We start from the raw sequence: 14,806 nt of genomic DNA on the forward strand, positions 1-14,806 counted from the left end.
TCTTCGTGTTGCAGACTGATGGCTTCTCATAGTGTCCTCAGAAGGTGGAAAGAGAGCAAGAGAGGTCTCTGGGTTCTCCTCATAGAATTCCTTCAATGGGCATGAATCCAGTTTAATTATAAAGGCTCCACTCTTATGATCCAGTTACCTCCCGAGGTTCTCACCTCCTAAATCTTCACACTGGGGGTTAGGATTTCAACATACGAATTTTGGGGAGATGCAAACATTCAGTCTGTAACAATGAGCCTCTCCTGTTCCAGACACTACCTAAAGGAGGTAGGCTCTAATTATGGATAAGTAGAGACAGGTCACTGGCACTTAGAGAGTTTATCATCATTTACTTGAATTTTGACCTGACATATGTTGAGAAACTGCAAACTATTTTCATGATAGAAACATGCTTTTTCTTATACCTGGAATTCCATTCAAAATATTTTTGCAATTATAAGCTATATGAGGAAGAGGAATATGGGCACAGGAAAATTGGGGAGGCAAAAGACAGGCTATTTCATAAAAAATTAAATATATACTTACCATATGACCAGGGGTTTCACTGCAGTAGAAATGTCTTGTACAAGGAATCTCATTAATAGCTAAATCCAAATAATATCCAAACTGAAAATGATCCGATGTTCATCAGCAATTCACTGGGCAAGCAAACTGTGATAAAACCAAACAATTGGATATTGATAAGTAATAAGAAGGACAAACTATTGATGCACACAACAATTTTGATGGAACTCCTAGTTGTTGTGAAAATAAAAAAAACAGACACAAAAATGAACTGCATTAATTCTATTTATATGGTTTCTAGAAAATGCAAATTTATATAGTTTCTAGAAAATGCAAACTAATCCACAAGGACAGAAAGCAGATAAGTCATTGCAGGGAGACGTGGGTGGAGAAAAGGACAGATGGCAAAAGGACTCAAGGAAATGTTTTAGGGTGATGGGAATATTTGTCATGTTGATTATGGTGACTGTTTATGAGAGTATTCATCTGCCAATACAAATCAAATTGAACTCCTTATATATGTCCAGTTTTCTATATAAAAAAGTACCTAAAAAACGTTGTAAAAAAATACATGGTACAATTTATTAAAAAAAAAAAATTGGCACCTCCTTTCGCCCCAAGACAAAGCAGTGGCTGAAGCACATAGCAAAATATTTAGTGTATATTAAGTACTAAATACATCCTTGTTGAATTATATGTATTTGTGAATGGTAGTAAACACATATAATGCTTATAATGTTCTAGCATCATTTGTCAATATATTTAAATTAATTCAATTATTTAAAATTAATTTATATATGTTATTTTATAAAATTAATTGAAATATATTATTTAAAATATAATTTTAAAGCACTATGAAGTAAATTCTACTAGTGTTACCCATTTTAAAAGTAAGAAAAATTAGGCGTAAGTGTCTTCTATCTAGATTAGGACATTGAAGCACTGAGAGAAGCTGAGCCATAAAGGTTACCCAGTTGGTGTCTCACAGAACTGAGGCTGCTATGAAAGCCGTCTATCTCCAGAGACATATTTTTAACCCCCACAACATACCACCATAAAGAAGGACAGGAAGAAGGAATTCAGGAATTCAGAAAAGAGAGAGTGCTCTGTGTGCTTGGAAGTTAGAGAAGTCTTTATAAAAAGACAGGATGTTTGCTGAGCTATGAGAGCTAGGGAAGCTCTGGAGAAGGACGAGGGTGGACGTGCATCCCAGACAAGGCTGACCTCCAGGCATGATTGGGCCTGAGAAACTATTTGTCCAGTCGTTGGTCACATTTCCTTAAAGGATGAGCTTGATCAAGATCCACTGACATTTTATCTTATAAATATTGCATGTAGGGTATAAATAGCCGGTTCAGTAAGGAAAAGGACAGAGGAGGTGGTGTCTCCTCTGGCAGAGGCCCAGAGACAGGAAGAAACAGAATATGGAACTAGAGCTGATTGTTCAATGATTAATGAGACAATTCTTTTATTCCATGTATTACGTGACTAGGGAAACTGATGGGACTTGGCTGCTCATACTGATAGAAAAAAAGAAAATATTGCTTTCAAAAGTGTCATTTGCCAACATCAAAACTGGTTTCCAGAATTACTGATGAGTAACAACAAAAATATTACTCTTGTGATTTTACCATGGTGGTAAAGATGGCATTGACCAGATGTCCAGGAGAACAAAATCAGTACATAGACTCAAGTCCAAGACACCAAGAAACATCTTTTATACCAAATAACAAAATGAGAGAAAGGCAGTCAGATGAAGTAAAGGTCACACAGGGTTGCAGGAAGAAGCCAAGAAGCCATCAAGTGCACATTTGGAGACAGCTCACAAGGCAAAATCAACAAGTCTCCACTCCGAATGAAAGGAGAGCAGGGTTGTAGTGAAGCTGTCCCAAACCCTTGCTGATACAACAATGATGAAAAAAACGTGAGGCAATAAGAAACACTGCTCATACGCCATGCTTGCAGGATGCAGTCTGCCAATGAGGAAGTGGGAGGAGACATACTCCGCATTATGAGTAACGCTGTTGCTACCAGTTTGATTAGGAAAAATAGTGCTAAGATAAATTCACTCTCACATACAACCAGATGTCATAAAGAGAATTTCTGCCAGCCTAAAGCATGGCCCTCATTGCCACAGCCTCCTAAAAATAGTAAGTCTAGAAGGAATTTAACTTATTCAAATATGTGCAATGATCAAAAATTACCCTCACCTAAACAGAAGATATTACGTGCCCTCAACCAAGGGAATGAAAGAATGGAAAGTGACAAATAGAAAATTCTAAATAATGTAAAAATGGAACTAATTTAAATTGTTATAAGGATATCACCCCAACCTATAAAACTTAATAAACAAAAGTCATGAACTAAATGCTGTCTTAAAACAAGAGCTTAAAGCAGACATATGAAACAGAAAGCCATCTCAGAAACAAATGTCATTGAAAGCAACAGAGGAAAATAAACACTGCTAAACACTTGATGAATAATTTGATAGCATGGATTATGAAAAGCAATAAGCAACATGAAATTGAAATGAAGAAAGCCGAAAGTAAAGAGAAAAATGGTAGCTGTAAAAGTAATGCAAGGATAATCTGACAGATAGCTGATTGGTATCCTTAACAGAGAGGACCAAAATAATAAAACCAAATATAATCAAGAAAGATAAAATTCAAGAAAACATTCCAATTTACTTGAAAACATACATCAATTAGACTTTAAATATATGTAACAAATTCAGATTTTGTGGAGCATAAAGGCTAAGTGATCAAGTTACCTCTCAGATGAAAAATATCACGCTGACTTAAAATTTCCTCTCAGCACATTAAATCAGACAAGGCAGTAAACAGTATTCACAGAGTCCTTAAGGAAGCTTATGTCTATCCAAGGCACCACTCAAGTATAAAAGCAACAGACTAATATGCTTTAGCTATGCAACAAATCAAGAAATATGATTTCTATGAGTCCTTCATAAAGAAACTAAAGAACTTCCTTTATCCAACCTAAAGATAAATGGAATGCCATTGAACTCATTTAGCACTATGAATAAGACTAAAATAAATGTAAGGAATGTGATTAATGATAAAATGATAACAAAAAGTTAATATTTAGTCAGTGTTTAATAAGCGTCAGGCACTGTTCTAAGTCCTTATAAAAATTTCTGTGAATTGTATAGTGGTATAATAATAATACCCACTTCAAAGAAATTTTATGAGGACTTAGAACACTGCCTGACACTTATTAAACACTTAATAAATAAACATACGTGCACTCAGAGGTTTAGGAACAGAATACAAATATCTACTCTAATAATATACAAATAAGTGAAAGAATTAAAAATAAAGGAAAAGACATTGCTAATGTCTTCACCTTCTATAGTGATAGAGAAATGACATGATTTTAAATTGATAAACTAATGTAACTCTAATTAAAAGTATAAAAGTAATCACTAAGGTAAATAATAGTAATTATTAAAATCAATTGGTTGAAAGAATGGGGGCGAACCAGAAATATAATTATTTTAATGATTGATTATAATAAAAGATGACTTTTATTATATAATAGTAGAATTATGAAAATTATTGCTAATGTAAAAAGTCAAGCTTTCCAAATTATTGGAAGGAATATACGCACACAAACCAAATCAAAGACTATGCACGCTATAAAAAGACTGATACAAGAACTCCAAATGAATCAAAACAGAAAGCATAGAACAAAATATGCTTCTACAACTAAACAAACCTCTCATATCATAATTGTAAGCTAATTAAAATCACACATTTAAATAAATAAAACAGCTGATTGAATCACAAGGTAAAACTATTTTATATTCAAGAATCGAAGAATCAATGTTACATTCAACATTTTGTTATATGTAGGACGCATACTGAAACAAAATTACAACAAAAAACAATTGAAAATAAAAGAGCATTCAAAATAACTCCTGAAAATACAAGACCAATGAAAGCACGACAAGTAACTTTCATATCAGACAAGACTGAATTTAGGATAAAGAGAATTAATAAATAAAATGCAAACACTTTATTGCCAAACGACTATACAACATATATCAACCAAATAATATATAACCAATACTTAAAAATACAATGAAAGCTGACAGGTTATATTTCATGTCTTCTTTTCTGTGAAAGATTATCAGTGGAGAAACACAAGTAAAGATAAAGGAGATTTAATTAACAAGTTAATAATATAAATCAAGCTAATACGCATATAAAAAACTATACTTCACAAATAGAAAATACACATATTTTTTTAAAGACCCTTGGAACATTCAGAATATATTAGATCACAAAGAGAACTGCAATGAATATGAAATTGTAGAAATAATGTTTGCAATAAACTCATGAACAGAAAGAAAAGCCTACATGGGGAATTAATAATGAGCCTGAGATTGTTTCACATGGAATCTTACCAAACCTTAATTAACCAACAATTCCAATGCTACTTAAATTATTCTGGAGTGGGTGTCTGCAAACCTTTTCTCTAAAGGGCTTTGTGGGCTACCCGGTCTCTATTGAATCTACTCAACTCTATGTCCATGCAATGAAAACAGCCATAGACAATATATAAATGAATGGATGTGGTGTGTTATGTTCCAATAAAATTTTATTTACAAAATGTTTATTTTTGTAAATAAAATTTTACAGACAAAATAAATAAAATTATTTATTTTATTTTGGCAGCAGGCAGCAGTTTGTCAGCCTCTGTTCTAGAATATAAGGGGGAACATTTAAAAAACTATTTTTATAAATATAATGTAACATTGATAACGAAATACAGTAAAGCATCACAATAATCTTAGTTCTTTCTTATGAAAATCTACACAAAAATCCACAACAGAATTAGTAATCAAAATTCAGCAGCACTTTAAGAGAATAATACACAATAACCTTGTGGTCTTTATTCAGTAATGTAAGTATGTCTCAATGTTAGAAATCCATTAGCATAATTCAGTATATTAATGATTCAATAGTGAAAATTTTAACATCCATTATTTATAAAATAATTATTTAAAACATAGTAACAGACATATAAATCTTTAATATGTCTTTATCAAACTGGCCCAGAATTATGCTAAATAAGAAGCAGTGTAAGATTTATTTTTTAAAAATAAAATGTCCATTATCAAAAGAAAAATAAATGAGGTATGAAAATTGTAAGGGATGGAAACACATGTGTCATTATGTGCAGATGATATTATTGGTTTACCCAGAAAACTCAAGAGACTCCATTAGGAAACAATTACAAATAATAAAAGGAATCAGTAAAATGCCCTGGTATTTTCTATATCTGTATCTATGTATCTGTATCTATATTAGTCCATTCTCACATTGCTATAAAGAAATACCTGAAACTAGGAAATTTATAAAGAATAGAGGTTTAATTGGCTCCTGTCCTGTAGGCTGTACAGGAAGCATAGCAGCTTGTGCTTCTGGGAAGGCCTCAGGGAACTTCCAATCATGGCAGAAGGTGAAGGGGAAGCAGGCACGTCTTATATGGCCAGAACAGGAAGAAAGTGCTATATACGTTTTTTTCTTTTCTCTTTTCTTTTTTTTTTTTGAGACCGAGTTTCACTCTTGTTGCCCAGGCTGGAGTGCAATGGTGCCATCTCGGCTCACCACAACCTCCACCTCCTGGGTTCAAGTGATTCTCCTGCCTCAGCCCCCTGAGTAGCTGGGATTACAGGTGTGTGCCACCTAGCCTGGCTTATTTTGTATTTTTAGTGGAGACGGGGGTTTCTCCATGGTGGTCAGGCTGGTCTCAAACTCCCGACCTCAGGTGATCCGCCCGCCTTGGCCTCCCAAAGCGGTGGGATTACAGGCTTGAGCCACCACACCTGGCCATACCATATACTTTTAAACAACCAGATCTCTTTAGAACTCTATCAGGAGAAGGGTACCAAAGGGATGGTCCTAACTATTCATGAAGGATCCACTCCCTTGATCCAATCCCCTCCCACCTGGCCACCAATGTTGTAATCCCCCAGTGTCGGGGTTACAATTTTACATGAGATTTGGGTGGGGGCACAGATCCAAACCATATCAGTATCTGAACTTACATATATGTTATATGTAATAAGAATCAAGTAGTTTAATAGAAGAAACAGCTACAAAACATAAAATAAATTATAAAAGCCAAATCTTATCAGAAATGTGCAAAATCCATATTAAGAAAAACTTTAAAGCATTAGTGAGGTACCCAAAATACTGAAAAACAGTTGAAAATACACCATAATCTTAGCTAAAACTCAATGACATTATTTGATAATTTTTTCCTAAGTTACTTGACAAAGTTATAACCTTCCGAATAGAGTGACTGGGGATTTTAAAAAATAATCAAGCTGATTCTGAAGTTAATATAGAAAAATCACAAGCAAGAGGAATCAACACCTGAAACAAGTGGGTAATGAGGTGACACCAGCCCTGTTATAAAGGCTAATTAATTACTATAGTGTCTTACTGTGCATGGATAGATAGATCAAAGAAAGAGTATGTAAATAGACCCAAATACATCAGGGATTTTTTTTTTTTTTTTTTTTTTTTTTTTTTTTTTTTGAGACAGAGTCTCGCTCTGTCGCCCGGGCTGGAGTGCAGTGGCGCAATCTCGGCTCACTGCAAGCTCCGCCTCCCGGGTTCACGCCATTCTCCTGCCTCAGCCTCCGAGTAGCTGGGACTACAGGCGCCCGCCACCGCGCCCGGCTAATTTTTTTGTATTTTTTAGTAGAGACAGGGTTTCACCGTGGTCTCGATCTCCTGACCTCGTGATCCGCCCGCCTCGGCCTCCCAAAGTGCTGGGATTACAAGCGTGAGCCACCGCGCCCGGCCCAGGGATTTTATTTTAGGATATTCATATCATTCATATTCACATTATTATGAATATCCTAAAATAAAATCTGGATCTGGATTATTCAATAAATGGTAATGAGGCAATCAGGTAGCCATCTAGAGAAAACAAATACTAAATCACTATATCCCTCTCCAATAAAAGTCAAATGGATAAAAAATTAATTCCAACGAGTAAAGCCATAGAATCACGAATGTGTATATAGTGCAGAAAAGGCCTTTCTCAATCAATCACAAAATCCAGAAACCATTTATGGAAGGGCTAATTATTTTGACTATATAAACTCCATAATGTATGCATGAACAAAAATAATCATAAACAGTAGCAAATATTAAAAAATATTTTTAAAAGCACATAAACCGCAGTCTTTAGAGCGTATCATTACAAATCAATAAAAAATTCAAATGACTATGATTGAATAAAGGTATGCCATTTTGTTATTCATTTTCTGTTTATCCTATATGTCTTTTTTTTTTGTTCTGTCTCTTTTTAGCCTTCTTTTGGGTTGAGTATCTCTTAAAATTCTGTTTTGATGTCTCTATTAGATTTTTTGCTTATTTTTGGTAGTTAATTGGGAGATTACCGTACTGTGTTAACTTTTCACAATCTATTTAGAGTTAATATCACAACACTTCAAGTAAAGTGTAAGTACTTTATGACTACATTGTTTCAATTTTCCTGATCCCATTTGTTTATTTATTATGAATATATTTTCTTATAGGTCCTTGAACATCACTGTAACAGCTATTTTACAATCTTATCTGCTTATTTCAATATCTGGATCATCCTGGAGTTGATCTCAGTTGATTTCCTCTTCAGTATGTGTCACACTCTCCTTTTTCTTCATATGTCTAGTAATTTTGCATTCACTCCTATGCATTTTAAAGTAAAGATTGTAGAGACTACGAATTCTGTTGTGTTCCTCTTAAGAGAGCTAATTTTGTGGACAAGTAGGAAGTTAATTTGTTTGAACTCAAGTTCCACACTCCGTTTTCCTTGTGTTGGAGTTCAGTCAAAAATCTTTTTTCACTTGTTTTAGCCTTAATTAGTTTGCTCGGAGTCTTCCCCACAATTGTGTAATTCAAAAATACATTCTTATATTCAAAGATGTAAGAATAACTTATATCCAAAATTTAGGGCTTTCCAATTTTGAACCTCTGCTTTCCAGGGTTTTTCTCCTCGTCTTTTTAGCTGTTGTGGCCCTCAACTCTGAGCTGTGACTTAATTTCCATCCAGTTCTAGCCACCTTGAGAGGTGATAACTAGGACCTGCCTTTAGTCAAAGAATCATTAAAAACAGCATAAACACTCAGTGTCATTCTTTTCTTCTGAGTGTCCACTCACTTCCAGTTTCTTCCTGCTTTTGTTACACTCCAGGACATACAGACAGTAACAATGTTTTTACAGATTTTCTAATTATTTTGCCCAGAGTTTATTATTGCTATCTATGGAAAGCTTGGTCTGATATGAGCTATGCTACTACTAGTGGAAATGGAACTCTACCAGGCTCCCTTTTAATTTTTTAAGTGGATATTAAGATCACAATGAGATAGTGGTTTTGAAAGATAAAAGTGTATGTAATAGATAAGAAAAGATAAAACTGTATGTTGGCTGCAATAGAAGGGGTAGGTACTTTTGTATATTGTTATTGGAGGTGAATTATTATGAACCATTGGTACTTAGTTGTGTGAAGTATAAAATTTCTTATTAAAACTAAAAATTTACATTTTTGAGTGAGTAAATCCAAGTCAAATCCATTCCACAGATATCCACATGCAAGTGCCAGTGGTAACGGATATATAAGGATATTGATTACAATATAGTAATTGCAATGGAGTTGAAAATGTTATACATCTAATAGTGGGAACCTAGTTGAATTAATTTCATTGCATCAATTGAATATAAAAATTACCATGAAGATAGCAAACACATATATAGTGGTTGGTCATATCATACAGCATTCTAAGTGCTTTACATGTATTATCTCACACAGTTTCCAAACAATAGTACTATTATCCCATGTACATATGAGTCACAAAGTTCAGCAACATGCCCAAGATGACACAGATAGTAAATGCCAAGATTAGTATTAAAACCCAGGGGAATCTGATTCCAAGATCATAGAATTGACCACAATACTGTGCTGTCTCACCATAGTATAATAATGAGCATCATAATGAGAATGAAGCAGTTTTCCAGGTACTGATATGGGACACGTTCAGGATGTAAATTTAATGAAAAAGGCAAGGTGGGGAGGCCGAGACGGGCGGATCACGAGGTAAGGAGATCCAGACCACGGTGAAACCCCGTCTCTACTAAAAATACAAAAAATTAGCCAGGCGTGGTGGCGGGCGCCTGTAGTCCCAGCTACTCGGAGAGGCTGAGGCAGGCGAATGGCGTGAACCCGGGAGGCGGAGCTTGCAGTGAGCCGAGATTGCGCCACTGCACTCCAGCCTGGGCGACAGAGCGAGACTCCGTCTCAAAAAAAAAAAAAAAAAGGCAAGGTGAGGAATAAGTATATAGAATCCCACCAATAATAACTAAACAGTAATTTACTAATTAAAGGGTGATATACACATATTTGTATATATTTGCATAGGCATAGATTATCCCTGAAAGTGTACTTAAGAAACTGGTACTTGAGGAAATATTTGGGTAGCTGAGGCACATGGTAGCAAGGGAGAAATTTCACTGCATACCACTTCGTGTCTTTTGAATGTTGTGCCATGTCATCTATTACCTAATGAGGAAAATGAATTAATCTTCTTTCCAGAATAACACATATTTAGTGCTTAGTGCAGTATATGGTTTATTGTAAACACTCACTCACTTTGTAATGGAAGTGCTTATAAAGAGTGAAATGGCTCACTCTTTGTACATAGGCAACGCAAGAAAGCTTCAGCCAAAAGACTTAGCAGCATTGTAACTTTCCTTTTCCCCAGCACCCTCTAGACACAGCCCACACAGAGCTGGGTCTAGAGTAGACAGTGAGTAAACACTTGTGCCCAACCAAAAATCTCAGTGCCCAACTTGAAATTGATCACACTAATTCCTGTAATTCTTAAGTTGACACATTTGAATTTTCCTTTTCCCTTATCACTTTCTGTCTTTATAATATTCATTTTGATGTATTTCCTATGCTGTAAACCTCAAATAATATTGAAGAAAGAGATAAAATACTTATAGCTGGCATTTACAAATACACAATTTTAAATGCCTGTTTATCAAGGCTTTCTATAAAATAGAAAGAGAGAATTTATTGCTCTCACAAAGCATCGACCCTCAGGCTGTCCATTCAACCTAGTGAAATCATTTACCTCTGGTAATCTGCAACTTGCTAGTTTTACCAATGCATTTTGTTTTTCTCTAGTGTCTGTAACATAGTAATTCTCATTTCCCTGAATGTGAACTCTAATCCAAATGATCGACCAATATACTCCTTAAAGCTTAATTTGGAAATGGTAATCTCTTTCTAAAAACATTGCAAAATAACAAGATCTTGTCTTAATGCAAAGGCTGAAGTGTAATGAAGGATTTGTGATACTATTTGTGAATTACTTAAGCATCTGCCAGTAGCTTGAGTTTTATGCATTCTCAGGCTGCTAAATTATGCCTTTGTATGTACCAAGGAAACACGCTTAACATTTTTTACACAGGGGAGATAAACCCAGTTTGTGGGCTCTGCTGTAAATGAGATTGCACTCAATACTTGTTTATGGCCCCTAAGACTGTGCAAGGAGCCTGAAATTTATCAAGTAATTATATAGTGGAAGTAGAAGCTGGAGCTTTATGTTGATTGACTCAAGTCAATTATAACTTCTCTAAAACTGCTCCCATCAGTTTTGCAATTTGTAACATATATTACCATGACAGAAAGTAGGCTCGTCTATACATTGCTTTTTCCCCCCAAAGTCTAAACATAGAAAATTCTGCCTTGACTCAATAAATACCCCTCTCTTTAGTATATGACTGGGACACTTAAGGATACCAGCTTTTCCTCCCTTTCATAAAATGAGAGCCTTAACTATTTCAAATAAATTGAGTTTTCCTTTTATTTTCTTATATCTCCATAGGTGCATAAATACGTCTAGTCATTGCCTATCTGGCTATTCAAGGAAGCACCGCAATTTTCTCCACAGACACTTCAGGATCAGCCTGACACTGAGTCATTAAATGCAGAAATTAATTATTTCCCCATTGTCCTCATTCTGCCTCTTGACCACCAGAACACTTGCTCCAGAACCCACTTAGACTGTAGATTATTTAGCTCGGTTCTTACTCATCACAACTCATCTGTCTTGTTTCCCATTCTTCCGGGCATGCATGAGACTAGCAACTCATTCCACTCTGGCCGAGCTTGAAGAAGGGAGTGAACATCTGGTTGACTAGAACTATTCTACAAAAAAGCTTATGAGTTACATTTCCCTGGCACGGGAATGGAAACCACTTAATCCTCAGAGTTACAGTATCCTGGACATGGAAAAGATTTTTGAAATTGTGCATTTTCCACATGTCATAGATTTGGAGATGGATGTTCAAAAAGACCACCTAGTATTACAGAGCTAGTTAATTGAAGATCTGGAACCAGACATCAAATCTCCTTTTTTTTTTTTTTTTTTTTTAGCTTGTTTAAGTTCAGGGGTACAAGTGCAGGTTTGTTACATGGATAAACATGTGTCATGAGGGTTTGTTGTACAGATTATTTCATCACCCAGGTATTAAGCCTAGTACCGATTAGTTGTTTTTCCTGATTCTCTTGCTCTTCCCACTTTCCACCCTCTAAAATATCCCAGTTTATGTTGTTCAGCTCTTTGTGTCCATGTGCTCTTATCATTTAGCTCCCACTTATAAGTGAGAACATGTGGTATTTGGTTTCCTGTTCCTGTGTTAATTTGCTAAAGATAATGGCCTCCAGCTCCATCAATGTCCCTGCAAAGGACATGACCTCATTGTTTTTTATGGCTACATAGTATTCTATGGTGCATATGTACCACATTTTCTTTATCCAGTCTATCATTGATGGGCATTTAGGTTGATTCCATGTCTTTGCTATTGTGAATAGTGCTGCAATGAACATACGTGTGCATGTGTCTTTATAACAGATCTTTTTTCTGCACTAATTTTCTGACCCCAAACCCTTAATATTTTTTGAGGTTTTGAATTGCAAAATAACCCATAAGAGAATCATTTCTATTTGAATCTCTGACATAAATCTATCAATTAATAGAAGATACAATAAAATAATAGAAAATATGTCTGCATCTACCTATCTATATATTTCCATAAAAGAATAATAGAAGATATCTATCAGATAATGAAGAACACTGGGCATGTAGCGTAAGATGAAAATTGTAATGTTGTGTCTGCTTGTTGGAGAAGAGGACTGGTGGGCAGTAAGACCCTTCCTCCTCAATGGGAGTGTGCTGTGCAAAGATATTTACACTGTGGATCACCTTCTCACATTTTAGCCAGGTAAAATTGGGTGCAAATAGTCACCACGTTGCTCTCCTCAGGCATCAACACTCAGTCTGTCCATTCAGCTGTGAAATTGTTCACCTATAATAGTCAGCTATTTGCATTTTCACAAAGATAGACTGAAAGAGAAAGACATCACAAAAGGCTTATCCTCTTAATGGGGGCAGAAAAGTGTAGATTTTAGAACACAGGCTTCAGCATAAAAGAGATGTAGTTGTGAGCACCAGTTGTGCCATTTATTAACTAGGCATCTTTGAACATTTATCTTCTCATCATTGGTGAGATAGTCATCACAATGAAACAACCCCACAGAGGTTTTCCAAAGATAAATGCAATAATGAATGAGAGTGCCTAGCACTGTGCCTGATTCATAGGAAACCCTTACTGACTGCAGCATATAATAGCCAAATGGTATGCGCAGAAGAGAAGGAGCTGTTACAGGTTGTTTCTACTTTTTGTTTTTGTTTTTTGTTTTAGGGTTTCTTTGTGTGATAGAGAATATTGGAAGAAAATATGTCTCGAATACAGTTTGTGATATAAAAACATATTTATAGATGAGGCTCCATAATGTCATCTTTAATGTCAGGAATGAATGAGTCACCTCCAAACCCACCCTGAGCTCTTTCTAATCAACATTTAGTCATTTTACTTGGTTTATCTTCAGAGTTTTTCCCCACCCTGTGCTGACTGTCTTAAATGCCCTCTGCCTCTCACTACCACCCTGACTCTCTTGGTAAAGTCAAATGTTCATCATTCCCCTTTCAATTTCCCATAGCAAATCCTTGACAACACTCACCAGCATATAGTGTTATTCTCTCCTTTCAAGTCCACCACCTCAGGGAACGGAGATCTTTAAGGAAATGGACTATGACAATATCTATTATCTTATTCATCACTTTATTCCTACTACTTAGCAGAGGGTCTAATAAATAATAGTTGTCCAAACATTATTTGATGAATAAATGAATGTAGGAATCACTTATTCCTCAAGGTCACTGGATTAGGACCACTAGGAAAATTCTGCTGATGGTGCTGATGTTTTTCTCCCTACAAGGAAGAGCTATTCAATTTTCTCTTGAATGAGTATGACCAAGCACTGGTTATTCTTAGTGCCTATTTTTTTTTTTAACAAGCATAATTCCTCCCCCGACCAATAACGAAAGAAAAAAAAACTAGATAAGTACTTTTTCCATTTAGATGCATTTTAAGAAACAACCCTTTATAATATAGCCAAACAAGACAGAAAAAGAAATGTAATGCCTAACCAATTTAAAGGATTATTTTACTCAGTCCCCAGAATTCACCTCTTGTTTAGATGGCCTGTATACTATATAGTATTACTTCATCAATGTTAAATTTCTTGCATATAAAAATGTTTTGTATCTTCTAATAGACTCATAGCTGCAACAGTCTATTTCCAGAGACTTCTTTGAGTAAGTTCATCATCTACTCCAGACTCACTGTTCTCATGTAGAAAATGAAGATAATAGTAAGACATACTTGATAAGGAGATTCTGAGGAAAAATTGCATGATACAAGTTAATCAATTAAAATAGTATTTGTTATATAATGAACAATTAATAAAGTTAAATATTATGATTGTATTTTAAGATTTACACTAATATACAGAATTTTAGGGTCATAACTGTGACATAACAATGCTATTTCATAACTATGCCCCTGTGATCATACACAGGTTTATAAATAAATGACTCTTATAAAAATGGAATATTTCAGTCTGTCAATGCCCACATCATAGCTCTTTCTTATTCTCCCTTGTTCTTCTTCCATTTTCTCTCGTTACATTTCTATCATGCATGCTAATTTACAAGTAAAATTCACGCGAGCGAGGATATATTAATAACAAGATGCATAGGTTTGAAACACCTCCATGTTGCCTCTTGATGGCACACCCTCTCCTATCCCTGTTACCTCTAAATGGTACACTCTCTCCATGTGGA

This window comes from Symphalangus syndactylus, chromosome 8, assembly GCF_028878055.3.
Source record: "Symphalangus syndactylus isolate Jambi chromosome 8, NHGRI_mSymSyn1-v2.1_pri, whole genome shotgun sequence".
NCBI classification, from domain to species: Eukaryota; Metazoa; Chordata; class Mammalia; order Primates; family Hylobatidae; genus Symphalangus; species Symphalangus syndactylus.